This window comes from Balaenoptera musculus, chromosome 1 (assembly GCF_009873245.2).
Source record: "Balaenoptera musculus isolate JJ_BM4_2016_0621 chromosome 1, mBalMus1.pri.v3, whole genome shotgun sequence".
Lineage (NCBI taxonomy): Eukaryota > Metazoa > Chordata > Mammalia > Artiodactyla > Balaenopteridae > Balaenoptera > Balaenoptera musculus.
Window position 1 is genome coordinate 5,896,640 of NC_045785.1, and position 17,780 is coordinate 5,914,419.

A 17,780-nucleotide genomic window follows, 5' to 3' on the forward strand; every position below is an offset into this window, starting at 1 on the left:
TTTGGTGATTTAAGAGACATCTGATCTATATTATTTGTGGACCAGCTCAAAATTTCTTGGTGATATAGTTTGAAAAATGATCAGAGCTATTAATTAATTTTTTTATCCAAAAAGGTATATGAATTAGAAAGATGAATATATAACTTTGTAGTGATTGGTGGTACTATTTACTATCTCCTGCAGTGTTCTCATTCAGTACTGTTTAGAATAATGATGTGTGTATGAAGAATGTTATGCATACTTATCTCTAAAAAGTAGTTAGATGTGAGGATTTTCAGAGATATACATGTATTTTAAATTCAAATAATCTTCATGGTATTTGAAGGTAGAATTCCGGGGCCCCGCAGGAGGAAAGGAAGGGGTTAAACAGGGTAGGAAGTTGCTGGGACAGGCCTCTGGGCTGACTTCTCATTAGGAAATCTGGTATTTCAGGTTGGACTGGGCTTTGGGCATGGTTACTCCTTTGTTCAAGAGAAAAAGTGCTTGGATCTGCCTGCATTGTCAGACCGGACCTGTAGAAAATGAATTCTCGCGCTTTCTAGAATTAGAAAGTGAGGTCGGGGGCCCCGAAGTCCCTTGAACAGATTTTACCCCGTAAATCCAAGCCCATATTCCCCGATTTCCTAGGACTGTGCATAATATCTGACCCCGCAAGGCCTCGCCCCACAGCATACCCATGTATACTGGGAGTAAATTTGGAAACATCAGTGATCTAGTTCACAAACCTTAGTCTTTCTAAGAGTGGTGGATTCCTTTCACATTTACCGTGAGATTACCCCTTAAGTAAAAGTGACCTTGAAATTGCCATTTTTATTTCAGATGAATTTGTTTTCCTACTTTTCATAGTTTGCGATTCGTGTATTTCTATTTCTCTGATGACCAGCATCTGTGTGTGGATTCCTTCTTGCCACATTTTTTTGTTTTTCAGTTGCTTCATTTAACCTGTGACTAATGAGTTAAATAAAAGCAACATGTACTCCCAGAATTGAGGAGTACAGCTCGTTCCAGGCCTGATAAAGAGGAGGAAACTGCACTGTTCATTCCTGCCATTCTTTCTCCCTCCCTTCCCTTCAAAATTATCATCAAAAGTCATGTTGGAAAGTTTTTAATTAATGGTAGTGAGCCCAGGGTATGTTTATTTTGAATTAAATTGATTGGTTCCTTTAGGAATTTACCTACCAAGCACTAACTTATCTTCCGGTCATATGTGAATTATTCTGTAAATGTTCTCTCCAGCCAGCTCACAGGCTTAAGGGCCCCAGGCGGTACACAGTGCCTGAAGGGAAGAAAATAGGCGGGAAGAAACTGTCAGGAAGGAGAGAATGTAAACTCCCTGAGACATTTGGGATTGAATGGAAACAGCGGTAGACCAGAAGTCTAGAAACCTGGGTTCTAGGCTGTGCTCCCTGCTCGGATGTGTGAAATTGCACAATGTCACCCAGCCTCTCGAGTCCCCATTTTCCTCACTTATAAAATAGAAATTGTAACACCCGTGTGGCCTGTTTCCCTAGGATGGTAGTGGGAATGCAATGAGATACTGTATGCAAAAATCACTTTGTAAAAATCACTTTCTAGGGACTTCCCTGGTGGCGCAGTGGTTAAGAATCCACCTGCCAATGCAGGGGACATAGGTTCAAGTCCTGGTCTGGGAAGATCCCACATGCTTCGAAGCAACTAAGCCTGTGCACACAACCAGTGAAGCCCACACGCCTAGAGCCTGTGCTCCTCAACAAGAGAAGCCAGTGCTCGCCGCAACTAGAGAAAGCCCGTGCACAGCAACGAAGACCCAACACAACCAAAAATTAAAAAAAAAAAAAAACATAAAAAATAATTTAAAGAAATAAAGCTCTTTCTAGAAGTAACATGTAATTGTTATTTTGGAAAGAAAATATGAGACAGGCAGGAAAGTGCATCCTCTTTGGGAATTCATTCTAGAGCGAGGTTTTAGGGGCATTGGGAAGGGCCCCACTTGGGTAACTTAGATGAAATTCCTCAAGAAAGTTTCCCCTGACCCTACCCCTTCCCGCACCCAGGTCTGTGCTCTCCAGACATGCCCCTACCATCCTGTACTCTTAGCATTTTGCAGACAGTGTTATCACTGTTTACAAGGCTGTAAGTCCCTTGAGGTCAGGACCTGGTCTTACCCATCATGTGTCCACAGAGCCTGGCATTGTACACATAGGGGACACTTAATAAACAAGTGAAACTATTTCTCCTAAGTAAAATCCTGAAGGAGGGATTAAATCAGACAGGGTCATACATCAAAGGACTCTGATACACACTTAGCACTGTAGAGAAAAGTCAGTGGATTGAAACCAGACTTGGTGTCCAAAAGACTAGGTTTAAGTCCTAGCTCTATCACTTTTTTGCTGTATTACCTTGGGGAAGTGACTTAACCTTTCTGAGCTTCAATTTCCTCAATTGTAGAATGGAGTAAAATACTTTTCTGGGCTTTATCTTCTTTAACACCATTAAGAACACCATTTTTGTTCTTTGTTAATGGCACATTTAATTTGGCAAATGCTCTAAAATATTTTGTTTTGATTATTCCTGCAATATAAACAACAAGACAATATTAACATACTTTGCAATATGTTTCTAAAATAAACATAAAATTGTAATAATAGAATCATTTTTATCTTAGTTCATCTACAACTCTATCCTCTCTCATTGTTCAGGTTGTTGGGTGATTTGAATCATGAGGGTTTGAGGGAGATGGAGTACCTGAGTAAAGATGATAGTTTTATATAAACTCATACTACGTTCCTGGTACGTCCTTCCTATGACCACTAGCCTAGGGCAAACCCCTATCAGCTCTGGCCACCTAAATTATCTCGCTGCATCCATTCGTGCCTGTCTTCAAGTCATTTCTCCTAATAGAGAGCAAATGTTAAAAACTTGCAAATCTGATCATATCACTTAAAGCCTGACTTCTCACTGCCTGGGAATAAAGCCCAGGATCCTCCTGGAGCTGGTTCTCCCTATTATGTCTCTCTGTCTCTGTCTCTGCCATTGTCCTCTCTCATTATCCTCCAATGAGCTGGATCTAATTTTCTCAGCCTCAGACTTTGTCCTGCTCTTTCCTCTGCCTGGAATATTCTCTTCTCTCTTTGCATCTGGCCAACTGTACTGTCAACCAGGTCCCAGTGTTAATGTCACTTCTTCATGGTAGGCCTTTCCTGAGCCCCTAGACTAGACTGAGGGTCCTTGTGACCTGTTTCCTGAGCATCTCTGTTCCTGACGCTTGCGATGTTCTAATGTCTCCTTCGCTAGACCAGACTGTCAGCTCCACAAAGGCAAGGGTGGCCTCTCCAGTTCACCTCTACACCCCTAGATCCTGCAGAGCACGGAGTGTGCCTCATGCAAGAGGTTCCAGGTGTGTGTTCCCTGAACTAGAAGTGATACAGCCACCTAGCCCAAGACAGAACATTGAGTCTATCACGGCAGTCATTCATTCAGTTACTAATCCCCTTACTCTGTGTCAGGCACCGTTCTGGGGGCTGCGGACACAGCAATGAACACACAGCCACACGTTCTTGCTTTCGTGGGGTTTATATCCTAGTAGGGAGGGCCTGATAATAAATGAAGCCAGGTGTGGAGCATGTTAGCTGATGGCAAGTGTTGGAGAATAAGAAGGCAGGAGAGAAAAGGAACACCCCTAAACTGCTGGTGGGAATGTAATTTGGTGCAGCTACTATGGAGAACAGTATGGAGGTTCTGTAAAAATCTAAAACTATAGTTGCCATATGATCCAGCAGTCCTACTCCTGGGCATATATCTGGAGAAAACTCTAATTTGAAAAGATAAGTGCACCCCAAAGTTCATAGCAGCACTATTAACAATAGCCAAGGTATGGAAGCAACCTAAGTGTCCATCAACAGAAGAATGGATAAAGAAGATGTGGTATTAATATATATATATATATATATATATATATATATATATATATATATATATATATATATATATATACACAAAGGAATATTACTCAGCCACAAAAAAGAATGAAATAATGCCATTTGCAGCAACATGGATGGACCTAAAGATTGTCATACTAAATGAAGTATGTTAGACAGAGAATGACAAATATCATATAATATCACGTAAATGCAGAATCTAAAACAATGATGCAAATGACTTATTTACAAAACAGAAACAAACTCACAGACATAGAAAACAAACTTATGGTGACCAAAGGGGAAGGTGGGGAGAGGGATAAATTAGGAGTTTGGGATTAACAGATACACACTATTATATATAAAATAGATAAACAACAAGGACCTGCTGTATAGCACAGGGAACTATCCTCAATATCTCTCTTGTAATAACCTATAATGGAAAAGAATCTAAAAAAGAATATCTATCTATCTATCTATCTATCTATCTATCTATCTATCTATCTGTCTATCTATCTATATATCACTTTTCTGGACACCTGAAACTAACACAATACTGTAAATCAACTATATTTCAATAAAAATTTTTAAAAAAATATTTATTTATTTGGCTGCACCTGGTCTTAGTTGCAGCACGCGGGATCTTTATTGCGGCATGTGAGATCTAGTTCCCTGACCGGGGATCTAACCCGGTCCCCCTGCATTGGGAGCACGGAGTCTTAACCATTGGACCACCAGGGAAGTCCCTCAATAAAATTTTTTTAAAAATTAAAAAAAGAAAGCAAGAGAGGAGGATGGGGAACGCCAGGTGAGGTGGTAGGAGGTATGTTTCCATTTTTAATAGGTTAGTAGGGAGGGCTTCATGGAGGTGGCATTTGAGCCTGCAGGAGGTGAGGGAGTGAGCTAGAAGGATGTTTGGGGAAGAACATTCCAGACAGAGGGAACAGCAGTGCAGAGCTGGCGTTGGCGTTTTCAAGTACCAGCAAGAAAGCTGGTGGGCTGGAGCAGAGTGAGCTGGGGAGAGAGCAGGAGGAATTGAGGGCTTTAATTTTATTCTGCATGAGAAGGGGGCCATTGGAGGGTCTGAGCAGGGGAGGGGTGTAAGTCCAGCTTACATGTTAAAGGGATCCCTCTGAACTATATCTGGAGAATTGACTCAAGGGAGCAAGACAGAGAGCAGGAAGGCTCGTTGAGAGGTTTTGCGATAATCCAGGCAGAAGATGGAGGTGATTTGACCCAGAGTGTTAGTGGTGGGCATGCTGAGAAGGATTTAGATTCTAGATCTATTTTGAAGGAAGGACCAAGAGGATTTGCTGATGGATCAGGTGTGAGATGTCAGGGAAAGCGATGATTCCCAGGGGTTTGGCCTGGGTGGCCAGAGGATGGAGTTGCCAATAAGGAAATGGGGAGACTGTGGGAGAGCAATTTTGGGGAGACAGGCGAGGACCTCAGCTTCCACAAACGTGAGATGCCTATTGGTTATCCAGCATGTTTTTGAATTCTAAAGTAATACGTCGAAGAGGACAATTTTCTTTCATCTGTATGTGCAGTAAAGAAACACCATACAGGGGCTTCCCTGGTGGCACAGTAGTTAAGAATCCGCCTGCCAATGCAGGGGACACGGGTTCAAGCCCTGGCCCGCAAAGATCCCACATACCGCCGAGCAACTAAGCCCGTGCGCCACAACTACTGAAGGCCGTGCGCTCTAGAGCCCACGTGCCGCAACTACTGAGCTTGCGGTCTAGAGCCCGAGAGCCACAGCTACCGAGCCCACGAGCCACAACTACTGAAGCCGTGCACCTAGAGCTTGTGCTCCACAACAAGAGAAGCCACTGCAATGAGAAGCCCACACACCGCAACAAAGAGTAGGCCCTGCTTGCAGCAATTAGAGAAAGCCCACGTGTAGCAAAGAAGACCCAATGCAACCAAAAATAAATAAATCAAATAAATAAATTAAAAAAAAAAAAAAGAAACACCATACATTGCCCCAAAGGAACGGAAATTAAAATTGCCCTTTTGTATAGACTTCTACACTTGGCCATTTCCTGCTGGAGCACGACACAATTCCATTTCTTTTAGACAACAACCAGGTTTCTGTTTTAGAACCAACAGAACCATTGTCCATGCCTGATATTTGCTTTATTATATAAAAAGCTTTTTGAAAAAAAATTGTAAAGTGTTCTCTGCTTCTGGCCATACCTAAGTACGATTAAATAGAATGATCTCATAACTGAGGTCTTGGGTCATCATTTAGAGCAGTCGTTTCCCATCATTCAGCATCCTGAGGGCCTACTGTGTGCTGGTGGCTTTTCTATCCTGTTACAGGCATAGGCGTGTGAGGTCTCTGGAGAGAGTTAGAGCTTTTTTGCCTCCAAACTGGCTTGTTCTACAGTAGTTTTCTTTCCTTCCCCAGGGAATCACCACTTCTTTTCCTTTCTCTTCTTCTCAGCAGAGTTCCAATCAACTGAAGCTGCCATGAAAATAAGTGAGATATTACTAATTTTGCATTTTCTCTTCGGCAGCTTTATTCCTTCATTTTAGCAGAGCTGTGGGCCAGGAAAGCTACAGGGCTAGGATGATGCTGAAAGGCTATAAGTCGATCAGATCTGTCTGGGTAAAAAAATAACTTATGTCTAGGCATAATTAGTTTGTATAATTTTCCTCAATGAGATTATACATTTTGCAGATTCTCTACAAGAATAGCATCCTTGGGCTTCCCTGGTGGTGGCACAGTGGTTAAGAATCCGCCTGCCAATGCAGGGGACACGGGTTCGAGCCCTGGTCCGGGAAGATCCCACGTGCCGTGGAGCAACTAAGCCGGTGTGCCGCAACTACTGAAGCCCGTGCACCTAGAGCCCATGCTCCACAACAAGAGAAGCCACCACAGTGAGAAGCCCGCGCACCACAACAAAGAGTAGACACCACTTGCATCAACTAGAGAAAGCCCGCACACAGCAGCGAAGACCCAACGCAGCCAAAAAACAAAAAGAATAAATAAAATAAATTAATTTTAAAAAAGATAGCATCCTTTCCATAGGAACACCCCAATACATATTGTTCATAACTAACATCTCACAGGAAGAACCAGGTCAGGAAAAGTGTTACTGAAACTGCAGGACTGAGCATGGCACAAAAATGAATGTTAATAAAGGGAAATGTGTTGCTAGACCATTGTATCCAGAAAAATGGATTTATCACTGGGCTAAATTTTTTTTTAAATTGCCTGGTCAAAAAAATACTTTTAATTCTAAGCACTGAACAATAAACCATAGTGCCTAAAACATGTGAGTTCTTCCGACAGCTGTTTTACTCCAATTGTTCAGGGATTTTGCTGGAATCCAAGTGGTTTTCCAAGAGAATTGATGGTTTCCTGACCATCAATCACCCTCACAAGGCTGTTCACCCTCTCTTGAAATCAAGAGAAGGATGAGTGTTAATTTGCATTCTCTTAGGCTCCTAGAATTCTCTCTCTGTCCAGTAGTGTTTGATGAGGTCCAAATATTCATTTCGGTCACACAGATCACAAGGATCATATGAAATTAGAAAATTGTCTTGGTCGGAAGAGGTAAAATCATGCCACCCTACAAGCTAACACTGACATACATCTGGGATCTCAAAATTGCTGAATAGGCAGTGTTTCAAAGGAGAAAAGAAAAACATTAAAATGAAAAAATTTTTAGCTGCTTGTCCAATGACATATTTTTGCCATGCTTCGTGTTACAAAGCAGAGTCGAAGCTTGGTATCATTTTAAGGGGCAGGGGGGAGTGTAAAGCTATAAGTGAGGCAAAAGAAATGAATTTGAAGGACAGGAAAGCACACATCCTCTTGGACCCCTGTCTCTAGGATGGAAAATGACTTTGCAGTAGCGCTTTCTGTGCAGTCAGAAGGGAACTTGTTTCCCAGCTGTTCTGCTGTATTTTCCTTATTAGTCTTTGCTCCCACGGTCTAAAAGCAAATACCGGATCTTAGCGCCTACAGTCCTGGTGGAGAACTGCACTTTCCGAGTGACTCATAGGCCAGAGCAAACCACCTACTGTACCAGCTGGACATGTACCACGTCGGCTGCCCAGAGCAGCTTCTGCTTCAACTTGACCTGGCTTACTTTGCTTTGGACCGTTGCTATCACCTTCATGGGATAATAACAATGGGGTTTAAACACGGATACTTTGATTCATTTTTCCTCAGATGTAGCTCTCAATCACTGCTAAGAGATCTTGGAAGACATATTTTATCTTGACTTTCAACTGAGGATGCTTTGAGGCCAACGTAATTGACAATGACATTGTTGAAAATTCTGATGCATGTCCTTTGGTGTGTAAATGATGCATTCCTTGAAAAATAAAGGTTGTGGTTCATTTCAGGCTTGATTATTATTTGCTACTGCTTCATGATAAGTATGAGATGAGCTCCCTTTATTAGCACTTGTCCTTTGAGTGGGGTGATCTCTTATCTCTTCTGTCTCCCCCTCACCTCTCCTCCGATCAAAGGCCAGTTCTTGAGATTTCTTTAGAGACAGGAAAAATGTAGTTCCTACCCTCAGAAAGCTTTCTGAACCAGTTGTGGATATTTAACACATAAGAGTCATAGAACCACAAAGGAGTACAAATAAGATGCAATTTCAGAGAAAGGAGAAATTATTTTTGCCTCCGCTTGGACCCTAATGCCTGTGCCTTTCGGCCTAGCATTTCACTTGGCTTTAGTATTGTTTCCGAAAAATTGTTCTACTGGATGATAGACACCTTGAGTTGGAGGCTACGTTATTTTCATCTTTCTATCTCCTCTCTATTCTAGTACATTCAGCAGCTCCCCCTCCCCCCCCACCTCCTCACCAATCCTTCCACGGGACACAGCTCTGTACACATAACAGGGCTTGGTAAGCATTTACTGACGTAATTGAATCAGAGAAGGCTTTTTTGAGAAGGTGGAGCTTAGGTTCTGCTTTAGACAGAGAGGGGTCATTGGATGGTGATGGGCTGCCCATACATGAATCATTTGTCCTGGGCCTTGAGAAGAATTTGGAAAGTCAGAACAGAGTGGAGACGTATGCTTGGTGGAATGATCACAGCAGAACTGAGGGTTAATTTGAAAAAATAAGGGGTCAGGGAGGAGGCTGGCCAAGATGTTTTGGAGCATAATTGTGGTATTAGGGCAGCTCATAAAATAAGAGAGCTTCCAGAGGTGCTGTGGTCGGGATGTGGGCCACATTCATGGTATTTCTTTTTTTCCCTATTTCACACCTAGGACACTGTCTTCTTCTTCAATTGTTCCTTAGCACATTTATTATATTCTTGGTGGTGTCGAGGGGTGGGTGAGGTCTGTTAATATGATTTCATCATTCCTTTCTTTGCATGTGTATGTTTAATTTATTCATCAGTCTGTTTTGGAATTGGTTTGTTTTCAGGAAAGAGGTTGAATGCATTTTGAAAAACTATTTGAAAATTGGATTGACACCTGAAACTAACACAACATGGTAAGTCAACTATACTTCAATTAAAAACAAACAAACAAACAACAACCACAAGAAAATTGGATTGAGAACATTAATGTTTCTTTTTTTTTTTCCTTCTTTTCTTTTTTTTTTTTTTTTCTGGGAAGAATCCTGGCTGGTTTTGTAGAATCACCATGGAGGAAAAAAAGATATTCTTTAAAATCAGAAAGATATCTAGCTTGGCAACTGCTTCAGATGGGAAAAGCAGGAAAAAGTAGCAGGTTTGAGGAAATGAGTTTCCTTGTTGACGGTGCTTTTAGGACACTTAGGAAGCGATAGAAAGAGCCATCTGTAGTCAGGGCTTGATTTCAAGAGAATTCGGAGCTGGAAAGAGATTCAGCAGACAACGGTAGTGGTTAGAAGTTGGAGATGGTGTCAGGAGAGCATGTGGAATGGGGTCCTTAACTGGAATCCACGGTGATTTGGTGATTAGGATTCAAGGCTCTATAACCAGCAGAAATTATAAGCAATGGTTTCTATGAGTTTCCACTTGGCGTGCTGGGGGAGACTGTGTCAGTAAGTTTGATCAGACTCTGGGAGGTATCCAAAGGTTAACGAATCATTGGTGCAGAATGGGAATAGATAAGAGCGAAAAGGTCAGACTCTGCGGGGAAATCAGCATTTAAGGAGGAAGCAGAGAGGAGACAGGGAAAGAGGCCAAAGAGATAAGGAGGGCAGAAATCTCTCTCGGAAGTCAGGAGGATGTGGAGAGCCTGGTGTCTTGAGGACAGGGAGGAGGGACCATTAGGAAGTCATCGGTGTGACTGGAAGGGGTGTTGTGATGAGTAGAGAACGCGAGTCAGGAGCAGGGACTGTAAGTCCAGACTTCTCTTTCTGGAGGGTTGACATTTGACAAAAGTGAATATTTACTGAGTTCCTGAGAAGGGCCGGGACCTGTATCATTCAGTGTAGACACGAATGTGAGCAAGGTAACATAAGCTTTGTGCTTGTGGATCTTAGGGTCTCGTGGGAGAGAGACGCTGATCAAATAGTGACCCAAAGTACGTGAATCGTCACAAACTGAGTCAGGCTTCGGCGGGAGGAAACACGGTGCCCCGCACGGAACATGACCTCATCTGGGGTCAAAGAAGGGTCCTGAGGAGGTCTGAGCTGAGACCTGAAGGACGAACAGGAGTAAAATAGTTGGGGGTAGGGGCAAGGAGAGGAATATTCCGGGCATGTGGAAAGAGGGTGGAAAGAGCCAAGGGGCGTGACGGGAGTCCCTGCTGGGTCTTTTAAATGATAGGGAGGCTCTGAGTCTGAGAACAATCCGGAGACTGCTGATGTGTGGAGGGTGGAACGCAATCAGTTTTTCGTTTTGCAATCAAGAGTCCAGGTGAGAACTAATGATAGCTTGGACCAGCATCCTGGCAATGGAGGCAAAGAGAAGCAGATGGATTCAAGAACTAGGCTGGAGCTGAAATTAGTGCCGGAAGGTAGGAGGGAGAACACAGTGATTTAGGAACATCCTGCACAAAGTAAAGTTTTTTTTTCTTCAGGGGCTGAGTGCTGGAGCTTAATTGTAGGCAAGGGAAAGACCAGAGGAGGGAGAACTTGAAGAAATCAAAACCAGCAGGGGATATATGGCAACTAGAATCAGAAACACAGAGCCCTGTAAGGCGAGGATAATGTATAGGTACGTTTATAGTTAGAAAGGAGCCAAGTTGAGGCTTGAAGGCTTGATCCACAAAGAGGGGTTCTGATGTGTTAGGGGTGAGGCTGTAGCCATGGAAACAGTAGGGCAGCGTCAGCTCTGGAGGAGGAGCGGTGTAAGCTCCAAGATGGCTCCTGGAAGGGACATGGTTGCCATCCGTGCACGTGCACGAACATTGCCTCCTTGTCCCTCGCATGAAAGTCCATGATTGTTATTTGTTTGTTTTAATTGTGTTTATTGATTGATTTGGCTGCGCGGGTTCTTAGCTGCTTGCGGGATCTTTTTAGTTGCAGCATGCGGGATCTGACCAGGGATCGAACCCGGGTCCCCGGCATTGGGAGCATGGAGTCTTAGCCACTGGACCACCAGGGAAGTCCCCGCAAAGTCCACGCTTAAGTTTTACAATTGGAAACAGAGTCAGGGAGTTTTAACAGTCCAAATGTCAAGTTGGTATATTGAGCTCTATTAAGCAATCTTCTTTCTCCTGAATCCACGAGGTGGTTTGCTCTACCACTGGGAGCAGGGCTGGTTGGGGGGTTAGAGCAGAGTGAGGAAGGGAGTGATGTACTCAGAGACTTGCTTTACCACTTGGGAGAATTGGGTCATTTTCTTAGAGATGAGGTACCTACACAGCCTGTATTACAGATGGCATGTTAATTTCCTTTTAATTTTCACAGTGTGGTCCAGCTTTAGGAACACCACTGACTCCAATCTATCTTTAAAAACAGACTCATTTTTTAAAGTTTAATAAGAAAGACACAATGAGAAATTGTGTGTCAGATCTATCAAGCCAAATGTGCTTTTAAAAAAATTTTTAAATTTTATATTGGAGTATAGTTGATTTACAATGTTGTGTTAGTTTCAGGTGTACAGCAGAGTGATTTAGTTATAAATATATCTGTTCTTTATCAGATTCCTTTCCCATATAGGTTATTATAGAGTATTGAGTAGAGTTCCCTGTGCTATACAGTAGGTCTTTGTTGGTTATCTGTTTTATATATAGTAGTGTCAATATGTCAATCCCAATAAATGTGCTTATTTAATGTCCTAATTCAGAAAAAGAATTAGAGTTCATTGGCCTTTGAAAAAAATGATCTGAAGGGATTAATGTTCATCTCCCCTCCTTTTTTTTTTAAAAAAAGTATACCTATGGAATACCCATTATCATGGAGTATGTTTTGATTGCTTTTTTAACACATCAGATTCTTATTGCAGAATCTCTGAGTGAATCTGCATATCTGTGATGTCTCCTATGCTTTTCCAGGTTTGAGTAAAGCTTTGTCACAAAATGACTTTTCTCTATAAATGCATGTTTTTTGAAGATCAGAGGGAGACGTGTGGTCTGAGCACACCATGTTGATTTAGAAATGAATAGCACAGTACTGGATGGAGGAGTGGCCCTACTTGGCAATTTTGAAATAAATGCAGCTGGAATCATTTTCGATTCAACCCTTGGCAAACCTTCAGTGTGTACGAGAAAAAAAAAAAGCAAGCAAGCAAGCTATGGAAGAGGTTCAAAGGCTACGCTCAGTGGTCATCACCCTATCTCCTAGAATTGCCAGTAAACGACAGGTCAGCTCTGTGTCCTGCTGAGGTCCAGTTAGCAGTCGGGGAAGAAATTATTATTATTAAATGAGTTAATACAAATAACTCCTGAGCATAGGGCCTGGTACATTGTATTTAATGAACATTTGGTATTATTGTATTTAAAAATTATTAGTTAGAATTATTCACTTCCTCGGATTCAATTGGAAACACTGAACATTCCTTTCACATGTGAATTCATGTGTAAGAAAGATTCCTATGTGTGCTGGAAAAGGAAGAGGAGGGTTTAGGGAAATTGTCACCAACACTGGACCCGAAAGGGTTATCATCATGGACCACATTTCCTTCCCTACACATGTGGTCTGCTGGTTCTAGACCGAGACATCCAAGTTTTATACTATGCACGTTCAAAGACAACCATTCATCATTGGGAAAGTGTCTTTTACTTCCATCCAGCTTTGAAACATATTTGCGTATTACAAAGTTTTCAAGCAGTCACAATTAACTTGTAGAACCAGATACGTTTAGCAGCCGATGAAGTCTCCACCTTCTGGGTCTGATTCCTTTCTGAGTTCCCAGGAAGACGAGATTTTGGAATTATCCTCGTAGGGCTGAATTGGACCTTTGGCGTTTCCTGTTCTATACGGGGAACCAGAAGCTTTCTGAATTATCTCATAGGACGTTTCCTGATCTGTGAATCTTTAGAGCATGAAGATCATGTTTTTCCCTTCATCATCCCCTGATTCTCAGTCTCCAAGGAACACGTGTGTATTTCATTACAACTCCACTGTTTCCCGCATTCAATGATAAATATGTGGGTTACAGTGTACACATTCATACAGAACACCAAAGGTTACCAGTGCAGATTAATTGCTTGTTGCATCATTTTACTGTGGGGCTGATTCACTGAATCAGTTTATTTAGCAATTAAATAATATTAAATAAGGCAACTGTACCAACTTACGCCAGCCCTGGCTTAGCTGACTCTATCACCTCCTCCTTCTAATCAGTAGCTTGATAGGGTTGATCTGTACTCACAGGGATAGGCCTTGACTAGGAGATATAGCGTGAGATTCTTAATGAGACCGTGTCTCTACTAAGGGACATCTAGAACAAGAGGAGTCTATGAACCTAAAAATATAGGCAAGGCTCTCTTGTTAATAAGTCCATTTTTACTTTTAAGGTTTTGCGTGTTCTTCTCTTGCTCTTGTTTACTTGATCCTTTGTTGTTGAGATTACATTGTTTGATTCCTAACTGCAGAATGTGGGTCTCCTGCCCTGTGTCATCCTGATCAGCAAAAGTCATCTTATTTCACTTTAGTCGGGTCAAATTACTGACTACAAAGCTCTTTATGTTCAGTTACGAACAGATACATTTAAACTTAAATCAAAGTTAAATTTAGTTTATTAAAAATCGGATGTTTCCAACATTTTACTTTTACAAGTTTCAAATATACAGAAAAGTTGAGAAAACTGTACAGTGATCACCTCCATACCCATCACTTAGAGTCTACAGTTAGCATTTTAGTATATTTATTTGTCATATAACCATCTATTCATCCATCAAGCCATCTTATTTTTTTTTACTTTTTATTTTGAAATAATGTTAGACTTAATAAACATTGCAACAATAATACAGAGTTCCCAAATATCCTTCACCAGCTTCCCCTAAGGTTAGAATCTTGCAAAACCATAATGCAAGGTTGAAAATTGCATTATGAAATTGCATTATGAAAATTATGAAAATTAACATTAACATAACACTATTTATTCATGAATCTACAGATCTTATTTGAATGTCATCAATTTTCCCACTGATGTCCTTTTTCTGGTGCAAAATCCATCCAGCAGCCCACACTGCATTTACTTGCTGTGTCTCCTAAGCCTCCCCCGATTATGATAGTTCCTCAGTTTTTGTATTTAATAACCTTGCCTCGTTTGAAGTGCACTGGCCATTTATTTTGTTAAACATCCCTCACTTTGGTTGTGTCTGAAGTTCTCTCATGGTTAGACTGAGACTGTGCACTTTTTACAAGAATGTGATTATACAAGAGTGATTATACCTTTCTCAGTTCATTGTATTTGGTGGGAGGGTACGTCACGGCACACTCTCTAATGATTGATTACTGATGCTATCTTTTATCACTTGGTAAGGGGCTGTCTGCCAGGTCTCTCCACTGTAAATTTACTATTTTTCACTTTGTAAATAATAAGTATTTTGGAGGAGATACTTTGAGACCATGCAAATATCCTGCTTCTCCTTAAATGTTCACCTACTCATTGCATTGCAGGATTTTGCCTGCAGCAGTTATTCTGTGGTTCTCAAGTGGCAATTTTCTACATCCTTCATCATTTGCTGGAATTTTAAAATAATGTTTATTTATTTGGCCGCGCCAGGTCTTAGTTGCAGCATGTGGGATCTTCGTCGCGGCATGCAGGCTCTTAGTTCAGGCATGCGTGCAGGATCTAGTTCCCCAATTGAACCCGGGCCCCTTGCATTGGGAGCGTGGAGTCTTACCCACTGGACCACCAGGGAAGTCCCATTTGCTGGAACTGAACTGTAAGGAAGAGAGGTTCCTTCTTCCCCATTTATTTATTTATTCAATTATTTACTTATATCAGGATGGAGTCAGGGATATTTATTTTATCCTTTGGGTTCTAATCCAATATTATAATTATTTATTTTGTGGCTCAAGTTGTCTCAGTTTGATCATTGACTGCTCCTTTTGGATTAGCTCCTGAGTCCTTTTAACATGGCCCGGCATTTGGGGGAGCATTTTCTTACTTTCTGGCACTGCAAGATGTTGCAAGCTCACTTTGTATTTTCCCTCTTTTTTCTAAGGAACTTCGGCTTCTTTAATTGGAGAATGGTGTTTAGAAAGCAAGATCTGGGCACTAAGTGTGCTTGCTGTTGTGAGGGTGTCATTGCTTTCAGGCCGTCTCAGCAGATGGAGCTAGGACATATATGTAGATTAACACCTATACATATCTACATTTCTGTATTTATCCATCTCTGTGAGTATATATGTGCATATATTCATTTATATCTATATGAAATCATGAATTCAAACTTATGCCTTTAGTCCAATTCAGCACCATAGGTTCATTCTGGACTTCCTCTTTATTAGTAATTTCTCTCTCCAGCAGTGAAAAAATTGGTTCTCATTATCTGCAATATATTTACTTATTCATTCAGCCCTAGCATACACATAAAGTAGTTTTGGAATTGCTAATCCATACCTCCGTGAGAAACACATTTACTAACCCACGTACAATATCTGTATACAGTTCTTTTTGTCTTTAGCATTCTAGCTTATAGACAAAATACTCTTTTCCAAAGTTCCTTAGCTTAGTGCTTTTCTTCACCACCCTCTTCAGTGTGATTGTGTTACTCATTTCTAGTACGATTAGGTTCATTTGTTACTGTTTGTATTCCATTTGGGGTTTCCTCCACATCTTGATTGATTTTATTTTGTTTTTTACTTTTTAAAATATTTACTTGTTTATTTGACTGTGCTGGGTCTTAGTTTTGGCATGCAGGATCTAGTTCCCTGAGCAGGGAAGTACCTTGATTGATTTTAAATATTTATATTTATTATTTGGTAGGGGCAATATGGGAAACTTTGCTGCGATTCTAAAGTCAGGGCTGTGTAGAAATACACGCTCTTTCCACTGAATTCCATCTATTCCTTGCAGGTAACCAGTCTCATTTGTTTCTGATTTATCCTTCCTATGTTTATTTTACAGAAATGAGCAAATCCATGAACATTTCCACATATCCTTTCCTTTCTCACATGAATCTTACTTTTTGAGGTACTTCACAGTAAGTTGCAGCCATCAGTATACTTCGCCCCTAAACACTTCAGCATGTCCGTCATTAACTAGAGTTCAATTTTCATGTATGGTTACATTTCTCTCTTTATTTCTTTTAAGGTAAAATTCACATGCAATAAAATGCACGAATCTTAAGTGTACCACTGGGTAAGTTTTGACAGATGTATGCACTTGTTAATGCAAACCCCTAACAAAATGTACAACATTTACCATAACCTCATAATGTTCCCTCATACGCCTACCCCAATTACCTCCTGCTCCAGCCTCTGAGACAACTGGTATTCTCACTTTTTTCCACTGTTGGTTGCTTTGGCCTGTTCTGGAACTTCATATAAATGGAACCATATCATTTTATTCTTTTGTGTAAAGCCTCTTTCACGCAGCCCAATGTTTTTGAAATACATCCATGTTGCAGTATTTATTGCTGTTACTGCTGGTAGAGTTCCATTGTTTAAACATACCACAGTTTATTGGTAATCAAGTTTTGAAATGCAGGGATAAAAAGTGAAGGTTTCCTGTGTATGTGCAGTTAGCCTTTTTTCATCTGGTTCTTCAGATTCTTCTGGTGCTACAGGGGCCATGCTCCATGCATTTTAAATTATTTTAAATAATTCAGCTCTATACATACTGCCTTTTGCATAAATGCATGGTGTTTTTCTTTCAAAAAGCTCAGTGTTAAAAGATGATTAGACTCTCTCTGTATAGGCAGATAAATATCCCTTATGATATTTAATGTTGAAAAATTCATCCAACAAAAATCTGGTTCAGTAATTATTTCTTGAACATGTATTCTATGCAAGTTACTGTGTTGGGCGTTTGGGAATACAGGAATGAAGCAGACAGAGGGCTGTTTGGAGGATATTTTAGGGCACTCAAGATACATGAGGATGCCATCAGAGAGAACTTTCCTTGAAGACTCTCAATCATCATCTCATTGGTTTCCTCCAAATCTCATGAGACATGCAGTAATCGTCAAAACCAGTAGTTCTGATGGTAACACCGTGCGTTGGTGTTTGTAGCTGTGGTGCAAGCTCTGGGTTGTGGACTGGGAACAGGGAACAAGTGAGACCAAAATGAAACCCAACATAGGGCCCAGAGCTCTATGGCCAAGTGGAAGATGGCACTGGGAAGCATTTAGTCCCCTGGCACCCACTCTCAGCTCTGGAGGCAGCTGCCAAGATGCGATGGGAGCAGAGTCAGGGCTGAACCGGCAAACCAGTGCTGTACCCACCTTGATTTCATGGGGTGGAGAGGGGCATACACAGTCAGTATCTGTATAAAGCGACAGGCCCCTTCACCTCTTATACGTGCACAAAATAAGGTAAAAGGGTGGCTAAATAATTTGCTCGGGGACACACCATG